This window comes from Sceloporus occidentalis, unplaced genomic scaffold (assembly GCF_023333645.1).
Source record: "Sceloporus occidentalis isolate IW3139 unplaced genomic scaffold, rSceOcc1.0.p SCAF_3, whole genome shotgun sequence".
Taxonomy (NCBI): domain Eukaryota; kingdom Metazoa; phylum Chordata; class Lepidosauria; order Squamata; family Phrynosomatidae; genus Sceloporus; species Sceloporus occidentalis.
The window spans coordinates 114,254,377-114,274,948 of NW_028316983.1; the positions used below are offsets into that span (position 1 = coordinate 114,254,377).

General features: G+C 40.1%; 1 protein-coding gene across 3 annotated transcripts in view; it reads right to left on the reverse strand.

Annotated features, from left to right (window-relative positions):
• The window catches only part of RGL1 (ral guanine nucleotide dissociation stimulator like 1), a 121,849-nt gene that overhangs the window by 56,154 nt on the left and 45,123 nt on the right, over window positions 1-20,572 (reverse strand). The window lies entirely within an intron of this gene.

The window sequence follows — 20,572 nt, forward strand, 5'->3', positions numbered from 1 at the left end:
TCTCACAGCAGGGAGAAAATGGGTAAAATTACTCATTGCTTCCTACAAGAACAAAATTAGCGTACAGCCCCATTCCTCTTACTACTACCTGGATCAGTGAAGCAAGGTCCATCCTTTCAACAGAACCGCAGCTGGCCCACCTGTTTAAGCTGGTTAAGCTGATGAAGCAGGCTCAGTCTATGAAAGCTTATGCTACCCACCTCTTTCTCCCAGCTGGTCTCAAAGGTACTACAAAATCCCTTTGCATATTGGTTAAAAAAACCCATTCCTAGCCAGGGCTGCTGTTCTTGGCAATGGTTCATGGATTCACTTCCTCCTCAAGGCTACAGAGTTTTATCTTCACACCAGGAAAAATGTCAATAGGTTTCTCTCACATATCCTCCAAAAATGAAACTAAACTTAAGGAAAAGCAGAACTGGCTGCATGTACAGTATGAGGGTGAAGCCAAAATCAACACAGGCAACAAAGGTTTCATATACCATACTTCTTAAACAGAAAAGGCTTGAAAGAACACAACTGTAAAACTATGGAGATTTGAATCTGGACAGGCTCTAGATAGGTCAATTTCGAAACCTGAGATACAAATGTAACAAACAAACAAATTACGTGGGGAGTTCTTTGGGGTGATGTTGACTATGGATGCCCCATCTGTATTCCAAGTCCACTAATTAAATGTCTGCTTTGTTTATGTATCTTTCAAATTCCAGTTCCATTTTGTATTGTTGGCCACAAGTGTTTCAGTCCATTAAGATCCTTCAACACAGACGCACATAACTTCCTTCCCTCTCCTGCCCCCCCAAAGAAGTCACTCAAAAAATGGTTCTGAAGGGTTCTAGGGCTCTAGAGCTCCTTTTTAAGGAACTGTAGTGGGAAGAGATGACTCCTTGTCCAATTTATACTAGATGCAGGAGCAGATTTCCAGCAGTGCTCAGAGTTCTGTTTCATTAGGTCACCATTGGTGAATAAGTATCTCTTCTGGATATCTAAGCACAGAAGCCTTTCAAAGCTTGGTTTTGTTCTGCCCATTTCCTTTAGGCTACAGATGCCTATCTGTGAATTAGCAGGCAGGTCAACTAGTGTTTTTGTGAGCTAGCAACATTTTGACAAGGGTACAGAAGCCAGTCCTCCAGGCTCACATGACTAATACATGGACTCACAATCCTTCAGGAGATCAAAGCTAGTGTATTTGAGATTTGGCTCAATCATGAAGAAAAGGGGGGGGGGGTAAATCACCAGTGCCTAAGTCCAATATGGCAGGAGTAGCTGTTGTGACATGTTCTACTAACAGGCCTGGTTCATAACTGTGAAAAAGAGAGTGAGTATGGGAATGTGATCGAGGGAAAGAGATTCTGTGTGTAAGTATGTAGGAGAGGTTATAACTGAGTGTGACTGCAACAATGAGCAATTGCATGGCTGTAGTCAAATGGTAGTGAAGCTGACTTGTCACAGGTTTTGTTGGAGCAAGTCATGTGGACAGTGTTCCTGCAAACAGCTATTTGACTCAGTCTTCATGCAATATAGCTTTTCTGTATGTTTTCACAGATATAATGGGCAAATTGAAACAACTGGGCATTGTGAGAGTTGGAGCAGAGAAACGTCAGATAGGGAAGAACAACTGTTTTAACTGTTTCAAAACTGTTTTTTTTTAAGATGGCTTGTAGGACCTTTTAAATGTACTTTTAAAATGATTTTATTTTTGAATTGTTTCAATTGGTTTTTATTTGTTAATCACCCGGGAAGCCCTAATAGGCTGGGAGGTAATACAGAAATACTTTATAAATAAATAAAAGAATAAATAGAAAGCCAGTGTGGGATAGTGGTTTGAGTGTTGGTGATCAAGGTTTGAATCTCTGTTAGCCATGAAACCCACTGGGCGACTTTGGATAAGTTGAACTCTCTCTGCCTCAGAGGATGGCAATGGCACACCTCCAGAAATCTGTCAAGAAAACCCCATGAGAAGTTCAAGTTAGGGTTGCCATAAGTCAGAAATGACTTGAAGGCACGTAACAACAAACAAAATATAGATACCCAACTCTCTTCCATGCCAGCATTCTCTGAAGATGCCAGCCACAGATGCTGACGAAACGTCAGGAATAAACACTTCTAGAACATGGCCTCATAGCCTGAAAAACCCCCACACACAGAAAAACTAAACAAAAAATAATAACTAAAGAGAAAACAAGTAGATAGCTACTCAATTCTTGGTTGTTGTTGTTTTAAATTAAATAATTTGTTATGTATCTTGTTACAAAGCACCCAGAATAATCTTCATGTTATATGTTACTGTTTGGTCCTCCCAAGACTAATTTGTGTATCTCATACATTTCTTTCTTTCTTTTCCATTACCTCTATATTACTTATAAAAAGCACCTTAGGATTGGTATGAGAATAACAAAACTTGCTCCTCAAAATGTCAATTTAATACACCCTTTCAAAAACAGCAACAAAAAACCCTTAAAAACAGAAAAAATTACTCATTAAAAACCTTGAGCAATACAAATAACGTAATTCCAAGTCTATGACTGATATTCTATTGGTTAGTCCTAACTACAGTAGACCTATTCAACTCATTGTTGAATGGTGAGTCAACATGTAGATAAATCCTTTTGAATTAATGAGTCTATTCTAACCAGGACTAGGAACATCATTTAGATCATAGGGTTATTTCTGAAATGCAACTCACTGCTTTCTTGTTATATGTAACTACCTTGCATGTAATGAGTTATTTCAATGCTTTCCCCAATGGAATATTTCAAGGGTTAGGGGAGCATCTGTGGCATTTTTCAGGCCTCCATTTATTAAGGTATCAAGTTGCATTAAAGGTTGATTGCAACATACAAGCTATTTGGAATGAGACTCTTGCCTCCATCTTCTCTTATCAGTAAGGAGCAAAGGGAAACATTATCAGGCAGCTGTTTTTTAGCAATGAGTGGTCTCCTAAGAGGGGCTCTCCATCAATTAGACGTGAAAAGCAGCCTCTGACATGTTATGGAGAGTAGTAATCCAGCTGAGGATGTCCCAGTGATCTCATTGTTGTTTATTCTTCTCCAGTATCTGTTACAATATCAAGATGGAATGAATGGGAGGCGTCTGGACCTTTCTATGGCTTTGAAACAAGAGACACTGTACAGATCTTTCTCAAGGCAGAGTGCTCTCTCTCGCTCTCTCTCTCTCTCTCTCTCACACACACACACACACACACACACTGTGTCACCCCTGGTTTTGGAGGGTCCAAATGCGGCCCTGTTTCCATTTCACTCTTTTGTACCCACTCACAGCCATTTTCTGTGTAATGTTATTGCTATCCAATTGTTCTTTCCCCTGCCAGGAAAATTTTGCATACGCATACATTTCTACATGTAATTACTACAGTTAAGTGAAAGGGAAGTAGAGAAGACTATGGCTCTTTCTATATGAAAGGTGAAACATCACCTCATGCTTTACTACAGTACAAGCCTATTCAGACTGAACACATCACTACCCAAAGTACCTAAAGCTACACAAGTTATTCTGGCATCAGAGGCACAAAATCCCACACGATTTGGGAAGACATGAGAGAAGGCCTTCTCAGTGGCTGCTCTTTCATATAGAAAAAGCCACAATCTTCTGTCCTTCCCTTTCACTTACTGTAGTAATTACATCTAGAAATGTGTGTGTATGCAAGTGGTGGAAATCCTATCCAAGTGAGGCCAGACTGTTCACTCCCCATTCTCGTTCCTCCAGTGCGCAAACACTTGGATGCTCAGGTAGGATTTCAGGAACATGCTAACTACTAAGAAACAGCTTTTAAATGGGTAGGTGCTGCATTTTGTTGTTGCCATTGGAAGGCAGGCTGGATATAATTGTAAGTAATTTTTAAAAACTATTCTAAATTAATTATGTTTTAATACTGTAACAGTTTGATTTTATCTTAATATTATAACTTGCTATGTTCTTATTTGTACCTGTTTTTAAGAATGTTTCAGGAAAAGGCGGGATAAAAATCAATGAAGCAAATATCTCTGGCCCTCCCTGGCAATAAAAATACAATAAAATTAAATAATTAGCCATTTGCTGCCCCAAATCAGCTGCACTACCTAATAATTGGACCAGCTGCCTGATGAGACAATATATCATAGTTCAGTTCTTCATGCTTCCCTCAATTCTATTTAAAGTTTTCATTCACAGATTTCCCACCAGGACAATGAATTGCTGCAGCTGGGTGATAATTCATATTTTTTTTTTTGAAATACAGATGTGAATTAAGATCAGTAGCAGAATGCAAACCAGTTTTATATTTTAATTCACAGCTATATTAAGAAAACATGCTACACACACTCTACAACCATGTATTGTATTGCCTTCCAAGTACTTCAGTGTTCTCTCTCTCTCTCTCCTTCCCTTCTTCTCTCCCCTCTCTCACACACTGATTTTGCGGGCAGGAAAAAACACAAGGTTACACTAACCCTTGATAGATGTCATATGTGGCTGGTGGGCTACCATCAGCATGGTGAGTCATTTAGATCAACCTGATTTATTTACCTTCTTTATTACAATTATATCCTGCTTGTCTGCCTTCCAATGAGCTCAAGGAAGCATACTGTACATGGCTTTCCTCCTCCCTGCTTTAGTCCGAGGGAATGAGTAGCTGGTCACGCAGTGAGTTTCTCACAGCTCAGTGAGGGTTGGGGCCCCTTTCTAACCCTCTGATCTCCAGTATCTTTTTGTCTTCCTACAGACAAAACGCAGAACTTTGTTTTCACTGACGAAAGCACAAAAGGCATTTTATCCAATATCCTTTTTAATTCATTAGTTTGTTTTCTATCCTGCCCCTCTACAAGGTTTCGTGGAAAGTAAGGACAATTAGAAATAAAGCCATACATCCCATCACACAACAAAATGCCAATTAAATTAAGATGCTTCCACACCTATTTAAGCCTGGTCATTTAGTACCATATCAAACAGGAACCTTGTGTAGCTGCTCTTCCAGAAAGTATTCACATTTGGGCTTTAAGAGATCTTTAGGGGAAAACACATATCAGCAACTAACAACAACATGCCTGAAATCATTTAATGGAATATTTGAGGTCTACGTTTTGTTTGCATTATTTCAAATACTCTGCCTTTAAGTCTTTTAAAGAGACTTGGCAAGCAACCATTCAATAACACTGACTTGTGGAATAAGACACAGAGGGCTGAGTTAGCACGCTAACAGGAAACAGCTCAATCTGGATTCAATCAAATACTGCCTCTTTTCTGACATGATCAAGATTCCCGAAAAGCAAGAAGTAGTTTAGGGTTTGTTTTCTGGCCAGCCGTCTGCCTACAAGAAAACCATACTGTTTGCTTTTCAAAGGGGACTTCTATAGTGGATGGACTATTTTCCATTTGCGGCATGTAGAAATTATGGACATGTGACACCTTTTGAGTTCAGGGGAGGTCATATAGGAAGGAACTTGGTTTTTATAATATTTTTAAAAAACATTTTATTGCTAGGTAACAAAAAGAACTAATGCATTTTTAAAGACTTGTGTGTCCATACAAACACCCAAGGTAGACAAACAAACACATATAATTTAATCAGTGCATCAAGAACAGAAATTCAGACTGGAACATATACCAATTAATGCAAGGATACAATGTGTGCAAAATGTATTTGAAATTCCATATATTCTGGGGTTTTAAAAATCCCTTTCACCTCAATCCAAACATCAACATTGTAGGTAGCAGAGATGTGACCACTAATGAAGCATCTGAAAGAGGAAAGTTACAATCTCTTTTAAAATGTCTTGAAGAGAACTGTGGGTGTGCCCTTTGCCAGAGTGAAGTTTTGCAGTGCCAATTCAATGTAAAAGCTAGTTATTAATGCTCCATAATTAATAGTTTCAAGAACCTCAGCAGCAATTCCTTAGTACATTTTTAGTGTGAATACATCAGTGAAAAGAGAGTAAGTACAGTATATGGCTGTTTATCCATGTTCTCTATTAAGCTAACATGATAGAAAGTTGTACACAGCACAATTCTCTAAAGTAATGTTGGGATATTAGGAAAGACATCCAGCTACTAGGCCTAGTTCTAAATCCAGTCTGGAGAAGCACCCAGCTCAGCCTCTGAAAAGTTGATACAACACATACTCAATGTGCATGCATGTACACATGCACACATATGGTGAAATCTTATTAAGAACCTTTGTCTCCTTTTCGAGCTAAGTATAGGATTTCCTGGCTGCCTGGTCCTATGCGGCTTTACTCTGAAGTGAATCTGACTAGTTCAGTGGGACTAGTCTTTGTGCAGTGTATAGGATTGCACTCCTATTAGCTTTCCATGCCAATCCACATTGGTTTTATTAATCCAACATTCTGTGCCTTGAACCACACTTTCAATATATAATTTACACACATTACACACTGTTGTCAGATTCCCAATAAACCCAGCAACAGCAATAGAAGTTTCATTTATATACCACTTCATATTACACTAAGCAGTCTTTTAGTGGTTTACAACTGTAAACTAATTGCCCCCAACAAGCTGGGTACTCATTTTAGTGATCACGGAAGGATGCCAGACTGAGTCGACCCTGAGCCCCTGGCGGAGATTGAACTCACAACCTTGTGGTTTGTGAGTGAGTGGCTGCAGTACAGGCATTTAACCACTGCACCGGCCTAATTGTGGAGAAAGGCTTCCTTGGAGTGGAGGAGATTTGCATAGGAGTGAAGAAAGCATTCTTGGCCTTTGGCCTCCCAGATGTTTTTGACTTCAGTACCCAGTATCCCTGAGTGCTGGCCATGCTGGTTGGTGCTCCTGGCATTACGTCTAAAACATTTGGAAGATCAAAGATTGCGAACCACTAATACACAAAATCTGAAAGTGAAGATTAGACTTTAAATGTTTATTTACCATACTTCAGGTCAGTTATTCTATGGTTGTTAGAATAATTTATCTCTTGCTCTTCACTGGCTTTTAATGAATTGCAAGATGCATTTTTTCCTCTTTGGTTCTTTGATGTTACTAGCTAGTCTGTAAGGCTGTATTGTTTTCTGTTGGGTGTTTTATCTTTTCTTGGTTTTTTGTGTCTGTTTTTTTAAAAATCAATTTAAACAGTTTTTGTAACCCATTTTGAGCTTAAGAAAGCAGCTGCAGAAATTGTTCAAGTAATAAGATAAAATGAAGTAAATACCAAATGTTTCACATAAATGCATAGATGAAGAGTGCAATGAAACATATGTGGAAATAACACAGGCAACATGAACAAAAACTGTCCCATTCTACACTTCACAGTATGACTCATATAATGTAATTGTGACATTGAGAGTGAGCTGGGAAGCACCCTGCTCAGATCTCACCTGAAACCCAAACAAAACCCAAATAAACCAACCAAAATACTGTACACAGATTTGAGTCCCAGGGGGAAAAGTGTCAATGTGTTACCAATATATGCAAGTACACATTTATACACTTGTTTTTAAAGGGGTGCAGTAACACTAGGACACTGAGCACAAAAATGGCACATGAGCAGCTAAATACACATTTTGCCTACATACTGAACAGAAGCCCCACAAAGACTACACAAACATTTACAAAAAGAAAAGATGGCTTAGTAAAGCTCCCTTACACTAGATTGGTAACATATTCCCTTTGGATTTCTAGTCACAGCAATAGAACAGAGAAGATGGAGGTGGGGCGGTGGTAGTAATTTGCCAAGTAAGATCTGGGGAAGGTACTAGGGAAAGGGAAACGAGGTCTTTTGGGAATCTCAACAGAATGAGGGAAACACAATCTTAAATTAAACCAAATTGAGCAAATGAGGAGAAGAATGGACAGATTTAGAATAATCTCTGTGCATGGCTCCAAACTAGCATAAAAGAAGATGTGGGAGGAAGAGGAGCTGTCACCACCAAGGGAATTTAGAGGAAGGAGACAAAAGAGAGAAGTTGGGTGTAAACAAGAGAATTTTGTGGAAGGAAGCAAGAGAGGGAAGCTAGTAAAAGTTGGAATATGTACTTGATTCAAAGTCCAGCACCATGCTAGCATGAAACAGAACTCTTAGCCTGCCCACAAGAAAGGTAAACTACTAAGCTTTAAGCTGAGTCCTCATACTGCAAGGCAAGGGTTCCTTGAATTGAAAGCAAGAACACACAAAACATCTGTACCCCACTATTGTAACCATGTTCATGGTGTACAGGTCTCATGATATCCCAAGTAAAATTGGTATGAAAGCAATAATATCTTAATATTCCTTATGGTTTTTATATTTTCCATAATATTTTACTCTGGCTTATTCCAGATGTCAACAAGTTGCTGTAGATGTTGGGAGGGGGGTGTTTGAGGTCGTTGTTGCTGTTTAAAAAAAATCATCCAAACATTTTTAGGGTCTCAGACTATTTTCTGACAAACCTCAGCAACAGGTGTAACATTTTGTTCCCAATTCTTGTGTGGTTTCTTTTTAATGCTGATGAGACATATCAAAACAAAAAATCTCTGCATTCCTCCAGGCTGGTCTGAATACTCAGGATATGGGTCCTTGGGTTTTGCTGGAAGTTAATTTATGGATCACTTCTCATTAAGGAAAAAGACACACACACACCCGCAAACTAAAATGGGACAAACACTCCCCCCCAAAATGCAAAAGCTGTCTCTCACACTCCCTGTGGGCATTTGAAGGCAAAATGTCCCATGAGCCACAAAAATGGCCTCCAGAGCTGAGCTGCATTTTCCTCATCCCATTCAAGTGTATTTACTGCTTTCAACCTGCCTTTTAAGCAACTGTGTTATGAACCAATAATTTCAATACAAGGTCTCACTATAGGAGGGAAGGGGATTACACAACAGTGCTGCTGGACTATAAATCTGAGCTTCCCTAGCCAGCATAGCTAATATTGAGGACTATTTATTAAGCTAGAAAAGGTCAAAGGAATCCAAAACTAAATTTGAAATACTGTCCCCAGAAAAGTTAAGTCTTTTCTTTGCTGCCCACTCTTTCTCTTGCAAATTTCTCTGCTGCTTTATGATGACAAATTGGATCTTGGCATCACTTACTGACTCTCCAGGACAACCCTCTCAGGCAAAAATGGCTGTCAGTAATTTTCACACGGAAACAAAAGTTGCAGTCTCTTTATAACACAAAAAGAATACAGTTATCACAAACTCGTACAATATTTCAGTTCTCCCAACAATTAATGTTTAGAGCCAAGAAGAGTCTAATTACCAACCTGCTTCAGGTCATTTTAGAAAGCAGGAATTTCCCATAGGCACCATTTATTGAAATGCCAACTCTGGACTCCATTGAGAGTGGAGTCCAATTTCCATTTCTATTTCTCTTTCCCTACCCACACTGGTAAGCGCCCCATACTTCAGTTTTCTACTCAGCATATTAAAAAAATACCCTCTAGTCCAAAAGTATTAAAGGAATGGGTTACATTGATCCATATGGGGAACATTAGCTACAAATAGCTCTTGGGGGAGATGCGGGGGATCATTGTTATCATTATTTTTTCCCAGAGGTTTGCTGAATCTGAGCTAGAACAAGACCAACAGGATCTTGTTGTATGCAGCCTTTAAAAACAATATTAGACAAAGTACCAGTGACAGCAACAAAATACTAGTGTAAAAGGCAAAGAAGCTGATCTGTTCAATAACTAATATGTTAGTATTATTACTACAGGTTTACACAGTATTCTTCATAAGGGTTCAGATTCCTCCACATCTGCTAGTTCAGTAATTTCATATGAACCCTGTGAGATAATATTACTTCACTATACCTATCAAGAGCTTCTGACCATAATAGTAACACTAATTTGAGCCGTCAGCAGTTCAGTATCCATTACTGAGAAAAGTTTCCCCAACTTCTCTAAGAATGTGATTTAGCTTTCAAACAGAGAAAGCAATTTTTAGTTTAAAATCCATTAAGAACAGGAAGTGTATTCTGAAAGTGTGAATAATACAGTTGTACTTAAGATGGACTTTAAGAGATGGTGCCCATATTAATTCTGTTGCATAACAACAGCACAAAACTCATATTATATTTGAGAAAGGGCTTTGGTTTGAGATTATAGAGCTTATTTTAACAGTACAAAACACTGTAAGACAGAAACCGATTTTTAAACTTTAGTCAGCTAATTAGAAAGAGCACCAAAATAAACACCCTGAGAGAGATAAGGGATTTCCTCTGCATTTAGGAGCTGGGGAAGGGTGTATAACCATAGAGCTGGAAGAGACCTCAAGGGCCATCCAGTCCAACCCCCTGCCATGCAAGAAGACGCACTCAAAGCACTCCTGACAGATGGCCAATCCATCCAGCCTCTGTTTAAGGACCTCCAAAGAAGCTGACTCCACTACTCTCTCAGGGAGTGGGTTCCATGATCGAGCAACTCTTACTGTCAAGTTCTTCCTAATGTTGAAGTTGAACCTCTTTTCCTCTAGCTTGAATCCATTGCTCCAAATCCTATTTTGTGGAGCAGCAGAAAACAAACATGCTCCATTCTCAATATGACACCCCTTCAGTTACTTATCATATCACCTCCTAACCATCTCTTCTCCAGCTAAACATACACAGCTTCCTAAGTCTCTCCTCATAGAGCTTTGTGGTTTCCAGACCCTTCACCATTTTGGTTGCCCTCCTCTGGACACGCTCCAGCTTCTCAATTTCCTGTTTGAATTGTGTTGCCCAAAGTGGACACAGTATTCCAGGTGAGGCCTGATCAAAGCAAAATATTACTTCCTGTGATATAGACATTATGCTTCTATTGATGCAGCCTAGAATTGTATTGGCTTTTTTAGCTGCCGCATCACACTGTTGACTCATATTCAACTTGTGGTCTATTAGGACTCCTAGGCGGGGTACATACCGCCACTTTGCGGCGCTCTGCCGCCGCCGCCAGTAGGTCCGCGGGGGAGCCGGAGCCTTCACACGGCCCGACTCCCGCGCGGACCGAAAAAGAAGCTCCAAAATGGAGCTTCTTTTTTCGTCGCGTTTGCGACGTAGCGAGGCGCCAGGGGCGCGCTCGCTACGTCACAAGCGGCGCGACGCGTACGGACGCTCAGCGTCCGATACGCAAAGATGGCGGCGCCCATGTGGAAGGGGTGCCGCCATCTTGTACGTATTCTATACGTACTAGGGTTAGGGGGGTGCGGAAGCACCGCCCCTTCCTAACCCTAGTACGTATAGAAGACGTACTATATGGCGGTATGTATCCCGCCCTAGATACCTTTCACATGTAGTCTTGTTAAACCAGGTGCCCCCCATTCTATTATCTGTGCATTTCATTTTTTTCACCCTAAGTGCAGTACCTTATATTTCTCCCTGTTGTAATTCATTTTATTAGTTATGTCTTAGCTTTCTAATCTATTAAGTTCATTTTTAATTTTGATCCTCTCCTCTGGGATATTACTCCTCCTCCTAATTTGGTGTCATCCAAAGTAGTAGCTGGAATAGAATTTGCATGAGAAATAAGAGTTCATTCATTAAGGATATAATTATTTTCTAGTCATATAAAACTGGCCAATAAATTCATTTATTTAATTGGGAAAATGCCAAGCACAATATTTATTTTACCTATTATTTATCAAGCATTTATGCTGTCAGGGTTTTTTATTCAAGAAAAGAATACATCAGCATTAAAGAATGCTTTGTTGTTTGTTGTTGTGTGCCTCCAAGTCATTTTTGACTTATGGCAACCCCAAAGCGACCCTATAATGGGGTTTTCTAGTCAAGTTTCTTCAGAGGGGGTTTGCCATTTCCATTCTCTGAGACTGAATGCTAGCCGGCATAAAAAGAATAAAGCAAAAGCTGTGTGCTGTATTCTTCTAGTAGCCTCTTGGGCAAATGGGTATTTTGTGAATAAACTTCCATACTACATTATATCTTTCAAGAATGTATATATAATAGGCCAAAGAAGTTAACAAAATCATAGATTTATCCACTTAGAGCTTTCCTAAAAAGTTAAGGAAAGCCTAAATTGACCTTAAAGGCCAACAAATGTATTGTGGCATAAACCTTCATCATCCATGAAATGTTCTCTACAGTCCTTACTATGAAGCACAGAAGTGTAAAACATAATGATGCTATAACACACAGTATGAAACACTATAAATCATTGGAGGGAGAAAGGGGAAACTAAATTCATGGCAACCATTTTTGGCAACACCCACACATATATTACTGTCAGATCTGGCTTGTGAGTCACAGGGATCTGAAATAAAATTAATATACAAAACAAGCTGATACTAGTGAAACACTAACATATCAAATTAAGAAGGACAGGACCAGTGCTGTCTTAACAAAGAGACTACCAGCTCCATCTTTCTTTGGTGCAAATTGCTGTCGCAGCTACAGCACAAGGCAGGGGTGGGAATTAGGTATCCCTCTAGATGTTGCTGGACTGCAACTCTCAGCAGCGCTAGCAAGCATAACCAATGGTGAAGAAAGCTTGGAGATGCAGTTCCACATCTGGAGTGCCACAAAACTTCAACTTTTGCTGAGTGAGATGGAAAATACAAATCCCTTCAGATATAAAATACAAGAGCAAAAGCAATAAGGGAGTAAGTCACCAGTTATTGCTCCAAATTTCTAACAAAGACAAGTTGCTGTCTCAATCTATTTCACAAGATAAGGGCAGCCTTGGCAGTGAGGTAAACAGACAATATCCCTGCTATAGTTCTTCCCGAGGACAGGACTGGGTAGCCTCTAGTTCCTGAGCTACTTCTGTGTGGTCCAGAGGCTTCTCTTAGAAGCTAGAGAATTCCAGCTTTCATTTTTAATCCAACATAAATATGTGCATTTTCTCAGAGTTTGATACTGGGAATTATTGCAACCTTGTCATGATTATTATAAAGATTAAACTCAAAAGGCAACCAAAAGTGCACGGGGAGGGGGACAAGATTAAAGTTATGGCTTGTACCTGATACGGGAAGACAGCCATTTGCATCAAAGATTTTAAGCAAATTTGGGGTAAGTTCAGCATATCTCTAGAGACTGGGAGGCACAGAAGTCATTTGTAGCAAGAATATCACTGACACAAAATAAACCTAGGGAGAGAAAGCATACCATTAGCCTAAGAAATTGAATGATTGAAACCTATTGGCTCTGCGTAGCTGAAACGTGCTCCAGAAGGAAAGGAGGGGCATTGTTTCCTCACTCAGTGTTTCTGTTGGAAGAGCTAGGCCACCCATGATTGGGGTAATGGCCAGGTTCCCAGCTTCTTGTGGTCCTATCCATTAAGAATCAAGCTGGTTCTTATCTAAATAGCCCCATTTGGGGTTCTGTTTCTTGGTCATATGAGAATAGAATAGAAGTGGGAATGAGTCAGACCAGCAGTTACTAGCACGTATGTGGAGTGTGGGGAGGGGATTAAAAATAATTTTGTTACTCATTACCAGTAACAAGAGCCAACACCATCATTTTAAAATGGTTAACACCAATGGCCTCAGGTTTTTCCACATTATGAGTACTGTGTATGCACCGTTTTAAAGTCATTTTTTAAAAATATCTAACTTGAGGAGAATGGTCAGAGCTGTGTGCTTCTTACCTGATAAACTGTGTGAGGAAGCCCACCTGTGTTATTTATCTTTTCTCTTTCAATTATGGGTTTTTTTTAAATTCATACAGCAAACATAGGCTTGGAGCAGTGATGGTGAACCTATGGCACGTGTGCCAGAGGTGGCACTCAGAGCCCTCTCTATGGGCACATGTTCCGTCGCCCCAGCACAGAATTTGCCAGAGTCTCTTACTAGAAAGCCAGAGGGACATGGCACTTTGCAATAAATAAGTGAGGGCTGGGTTGCAGTTTGGGCACTCGGTCTGTAAAAGGTTCACCATCACTGGCTTAGAGCCATCTGGGGACCTTGCAACACAGGAGTTTTGCACTTCTGCAGGATGCCCTTCCCAAAATAATTCATATGGCTCTGCAGTGCTACATGGTGATTCTGCAAAGAATAACCTTGATAGAATGAAAGGCTCTTGCATCTAACAACCTCCTTAAAATTATATTCACCAAATGATCCCACAGCTCCATCCGTTTATTTTTTCTTTCATCCTCTTATCTTTTCTTCTCAGGAAACTGTAGTGATGTTCTAAAGATCCAACAAGCCTCCTTCTTGTTATTTTGAATATGTTAAAAAATGGTGAGTAATCTGGATTGTCCAATGTTATTAGAGACTAGCTTCCATTATCCTTAATGATTTGTCACTGGGGATGAGTGGGACTGAAACCCAAGGAATGTGGAGAATTTCTACTTCTCTACCCCAGGTCCAACAGAATAACAAGGCTACTTTGGTGCAATGAAGTGAAACAGCACACATAAATTAGTGGACAAGGTTACAATCATAATCGGGTGTTTTCACACTTCTATTTTTATAATTATTATTTATTAACTGTATTATATTCTGATTATACTGTTTGGTTCTACAATCAGGTATCTAGCACAGTGGTTAAAAGAATAGATCCAAACTGTTAAGTCTGAAATCTAAGGCAGGTTATAGACCGCCGCTTTGAGGCGGTCTGCCGCCGCCGCCGTTTGCTCCGTGCAGGAGCCGCAGCAGCCACACCGCGCGGCTCCCGCACGGACCAAAAAAGAAGCTCCAAAATGGAGCTTCTTCTTGCGGCGCCTCTGTGATGTCGCGAGGCGCCAGGGGCGCATTCGCAACATCACAGACGCCGCAACACGTTCAGATGCACAGCGTCCAATATGTAAAGATGGCGCCGGCTGTGTGGAACGGCCGGCGCCATATTGTATGGACAGAGTCCGTATTAGAGCCAGGGGCGTCTAGAAGGGACGCCCCTTTTTTAAAATGGGACGTCCTGCGGACGTCCCAAGTGCCGGTCTGTAACCAGCCATAATCTCACATCATGTTTAAGAACTGTCTGAATTATTTTAGTAGTATTTACAAGGAACTCTTTACATGGAGGAACACTGGATTCTGAGAATCTTTCTACATACAGACTGAAATTGCAAAGCCTTGACACAGGTTTAGCATTTAGTGCTAACAGAGCACTAGGCCTTGGGAAAAGGGAGTTTATTCTCCCACTATCTTATTCCTTTCTGTGATATGAGCGATGGATGTGAAATGCTCTGTGCATTTACAAAAAGCCACAGCTGTACTTAAGTATTGTTTAGACTATTAAAGGAGGAGGATTGGCCCAAAGAAATGTGCTTCTTTCTTAGCTACAGCTCAGTGTTGTTTTTCCAAATAAAGAGCTGTTTTTGTTTGCAGAAAAACACAAGACTCGCAGCTTGACTGAATGTGGAGGAATTCTTTCCTATATTCCATAGTACATGAGCCAGCAGAACAAAGACCAATCCAATAGAAGTCTGCAGCACTCAAAAGGTGATACAAATCAGCTCTGAAAACAACAGAGGTTGATAGTCATCTGAAACAGTTCTGTTTCCAATAAAGCACAATGATTAGGTACCACACAAATAAGACAGTCAACACCACTTAACAACTTTAAAAGAAAGATTTGGGCTAATTATTGAGATACTAATCTTAAGGAGACCAGACAGGTACTAAACATTATAATGTGATTCATTTTATAAAATTTCTACTATGACGTTCCTTCAAGGAAAATGCACATAAGATGTTAGCACATATTATTCTCACTTCAGCCCTATTGAGTATGTTGGGCAGCATGAGCATCACAACTGAGCAAGAATTTGAATCCAAACAACCCTGGTTCAACTTCAATACTATTATATACCAATGGAGTTCAGTTTTTCCCTTTCCAGGATCTAGCTCTGATAACCTGAAGCTGCAATATCAGGTCTATGTTTAATTACCTTAACTTACTGTATAAGTCTAGAAATTTAGGTTTAAAGATTGACCCAAATAACCTGAGTCAACTTAGCCACGGGTCAATGTAAGCACTGCATTTTAACGCGCATATATATATATATATATATGGTGAAAGGCTAGAGTTTAATCTGCCCTAGAAGCACTGACCCCTTTCCACTCTCTCGTCCATCCAGCCTTTAGTATATGCACTAACATTTATACCTGCTGGAATTTTGTAAGTTCTTTGGAATTCTTTTCCTTTACTTCATCTTTTACATCCTTCATTATATGTGCCTGTTTTACACTCGACTTATCCACGGGTCATATCAAAATCCATAATTTTGGCTCTAAAACTTTCCCTCAACTTATATATATGGTTGACTTATAGTCGAGTATATATGGTATACATTTTAATGCCTTTCCACTCTCCCCTTCCTTTTGTCCCTTCCTCCTCCTCACTCAGTATATAAGTATTTCACCTTCTTTAGGGTCATTTTCCAGGAGTCAAAAATATTTTTCCAAATTCTTTGCTCCCTCAGGGTTACATGGGGACAATTTTGCTAGGTTATGTGGGTCACCTGTGTTATTTTATGACCAAAATATACCTTAAAAGAAGTAATCAGGAAGTGACTTTTGGTCATTTCATTTCCTAATGTTAATAAAGCCTAAAACATGGTGGAAATCCATGCGCACACTCACAACAAAGGTTTTGGAGGATTTTCAAGGGAAGGGAAGATGTGATAGGACAGGTGTGGCCCTCTAAGGCAGTGATTCTCAACCTGTGGGTCGGGACCCATTTGGGGGTCGAACAACCCTTTCACAGGGGTCGCCTAAGACCACTGGAAAACACATATTTTCATGTAGTGACGAAAATAATTTTATAGTTGGGGGTCACCACAACATGAGGAATTGTATTAAAGGGTCGCGACATTAGAAAGGTTGGGAACCATTGCTCTAAGGTCTTCTGAGGGGGCTAATGTGACCTTCTCCCCATCTCCCACAACTGCCCACCCCAAACTTCCCTTTCCTTTGCTTTCAAGTCATCGATATGAATGACACCAAAACAATTCCATTAGGTAAGGTCACAAATTTATTTATAAATTTATTTACTTTATATGCTACTTTTGCCTCCAACAAGCTGGGTACTCATTTTACCAACCTACGAAAGGATGGAAGGCTGAGTCAACCTTGGAGCCCTGGGATCAAACCTACAACCTTGTGGCTGCAGTATCGGCATTTAACCACTACACCACAAGAACAGTCACTGAGAAGGCTGTATCCTCACCAGATAGGCCTGTGATTATGGTGAAACATAAAGATAGCCTTCCCTTGAAGACTCTGGCAGGTTGACTAGGTTATCACATAGATTTGTGACAAACTAGTAAAGACTGAAGATCTAACATTACCCTGGAACTGAGTTTGTATTGGGAAGTATTTTGCATACTGTACTTTCCAAATATGACTACACTTACCAGAGACATAGACCTATATCCCTTCACCACTATTTTTCCTTCTATCTCATATTATTTGGGGCAGGATTCCAACAGTGGATTCTGCAAGTTAACCACATATAAGTTGCTGGGAGATTTGTTACAAGTAACATGCAAGGATTTACGTGGATGGGAGTTCTAGCAACAGGATATGTGTTAAGCCTATTCACACTATTTTAATTCATTAACAAAACAAAAACTAAAGCAAACCCCATCTTTTACAATGTGCAGTTCAACCTCTTTGCAAAATATACTGTATGGGATTTCCAGTTTTGGGGCAAGAGACAGTGATCCTGTATATACCCAAATAACTGGAGGGGGAAATTGTTTTGAAAACCTGTAAGCAACAGACAATATGTACTTGTCAAGTAGTATTGTCTTAGACAGACACCTGTACAAACAAACATGCTTCTAAAAGGAAGGCCTAGCAGCTGGACTGCACTGCACATTGCACAAAAAGGAGGAATACATGGAATCAAAAGAGAAACTTTGTACTGAGTATACAAAACAGAAATTAAGGGGGGTGGGTGGGTGGATGGGAACCAGATGCTTTCCACATTTGAGAAAACAAAAAGAAACAAGAAGAACTAGCACTCAAGAAACTTAACTCTGTTCAAGGAAAACAGAAGAATGAACCCAAGAGTAATAGTATTATTGAAAGGAAGTGCTTGAAATACCCACACATAATTAACATTAACTGTAATTCATAGGTAGCAGTCTTGGCAACAGATTGCAGAAAACTGTGGGTTCAAATCCTTTGCCAGCCCCTTGATCCCTTCCCAACTGCTGACTCTGCAGCTTCTGTTTCTCTCAAAATACATTTTTTTCAAGAATAAGAGGTTGTTTTTTTTAAAGGTGTGGGGGTGTCTTAGTAAAGAAAGCACAATCCAAGCTACAAGAGATTTTTGCTTTTTAAGTGGGTGCAGTTTCATGGATGAAGTACACAGAACAGAATGCTTGTCAAATGCTACACTTCAACAAGCTGAACTTGGGTCCCCTGCAGATAGTTCACTTGTACAAAACATGTACTTTTATCCTACCCTTCCACCCAAGTCAGGGAGACCCTAACATGGGGTTTTCTGAAGCTGAGATTGTGTGAAACACCCAAGATCACCCAATGGGTTTCCATGGCCCAGCAGTGAATCAAGCCCTGGTCTCCAGAGTCCAACACTCAAAAGACCACACCATGCTGGCTCTCCAACATGACTGTCTAATATGAGAAGTTACTTCATCTTATTCCTACAAAAGCAACTTGCACAAGTAGGTCATGATGAGAAGGCATGTTTGGGCCAAGATTATTCAATGAACTCCATGCCTGAGCAGGAATTTGAAGCCACTGACTGGATTCAAAGTCCAGTGTTCTATCTGCTAAATTGCACTGACTCCTTGAACACAGTGTATTACAATGCAGCAACTGAGAAAGCAAGTAAAAAAAAGGAGATGGTATAAAAACAGAAAGGAAAGGTTGACTGACTCACATATCCATAGGGTAATAGGGTGGGAAAAAGTTGACCCACCAGATGTTTTGGCCTACAGTTCATATCAACCACACTCAATAAAGGATTGTAGAAATTATAGTCCCAAAACATCTGGAGGGCCAGAGTTTTATCACCTATGTCTTTTAAAGCTATTTCATTACAGCTTGCTGTGCTCACAGTGGGCACTAAAACATTTGGCTTGCATCATATTTGGCCCCCAAGAGAAGTGATTGTGTGAAGTTTCAGAGCAGGGTTTAGGTCACAGTTAAGTGTGACATTATGCAACTCACTCCTTCTAATATTAGAGAAACATGCCCAAGATCGTAAACAACGCAGAGACTGTTAATATGAAACAGTTACTTCTTTTTGCCATAAAATAAAAGAAATGGGAAGAACACAAAATTCAAAGGGAAAAGTAAGGCTCCTGCATTTCTGGACACAGAACCAAGTTGACAAATAATTGGGATTTGGCCCCTGTGGGGGGAAAAAAGATGGGAGGTCTATGGAGTTACTGATAAGAGCAGTGAAAAATGGGGTGAGGGGCAAAGGTAACACTCCAACAGGATTGTCTCTCCCCTACCCCACCCCACAAGCCCTAGTACCCAGTGGCCAGGAGGGAGTTGGAGAAAGTCAGTAGCGGATGCATGCACTTGCTCCTGGGGGACAATCTTCCCTCACCACTGCTCTCATCTACTAAAACTGCCTGATGGCTACACTCTGCTGTAGAGAGAAAATGAATGCTAAATGAATACAATCATCAGGTCTACAGTGGAGAGTCCCAAGCCCCTAATGAGGCTTTTTTGCATCCTTGGTACTTCCAGAGCTCAGTTCAAATGTTGTTTCCCACACTCCCTCTTCTCTCACACACAGGTGGTCTATCTACACAGACAGTCTAAAACCATAATTACTTACGGCAAAATACTGTCAACAAAATGCCTTGAGTCAGAATTTGGAAGTGGCTTTTAAGAAGAAAAAATGAATCCTGTGGCACTTTTGAGAGTAACTGGGAAAGGGTGCTACTGCATTCTTTTATGTCTTCTCATGCAAAAACAGACCGACATCCTTGGATAATTTTAAGAATGAATATAATAACATGGTGAAGCCACCCAAACTGAGCAGCGGTGGGATGGGGCTCCAGATCCCAGATTATCCTACTATTGTTTAACTGTGACAGGCTTCAGCATGTCATTATGTTCATTCTTCTTTAAAGTTACTTTCTAAGTTGGTTTTTTTTTTAATAAATGAGGTTGCCGATTCTTCTGAAGGCGAGTCATGCTTACTAATCCACACTCCATAAGCAAAACATTTAAATTCTGTTAGGACTTGTTCTGAATGGTTTCAGAAAAAAAGCTACTTTTCTGATCTATAATTTTGAGAAACCCCCCACCCATATGGCAAAAAAGAAAAGAAAAGCCTTAAAAAGTAAAATCTCCAAGCTTTGGGGCTGAAGCACCCCGATTGCTCCAGGACTGTAGAAACCACAAAAGATAAAATTCCCAAAAGCAAAGCTTGATTTTGCCACTGTATATAAGGGATACCATTTTAGAATGGCACTGTATTTAAAGGGACTTGAGCATCCATGGATTTTGGTATCCCTTCAACCAAACCCCAGTGGATACCAATGGCCCATTGTATAACAGTTCAACAGAACAGATTGATTGGTACCTCCTTCAGCTAAAAAGAGTGACAAGGAGTCAATGCAGCTGTATTTTATACAACAACACATGCTGAGAACAAAAAGGCCTGCTAAATTTTGGCACAGACAGCTCAAGACTGAAAAGTGCAATGGAGCAGATGTTGCTTTGCATATCAGCAGCTGGAGATAATGTGTTCACACCTTGGTGGCAATTACTACATTTC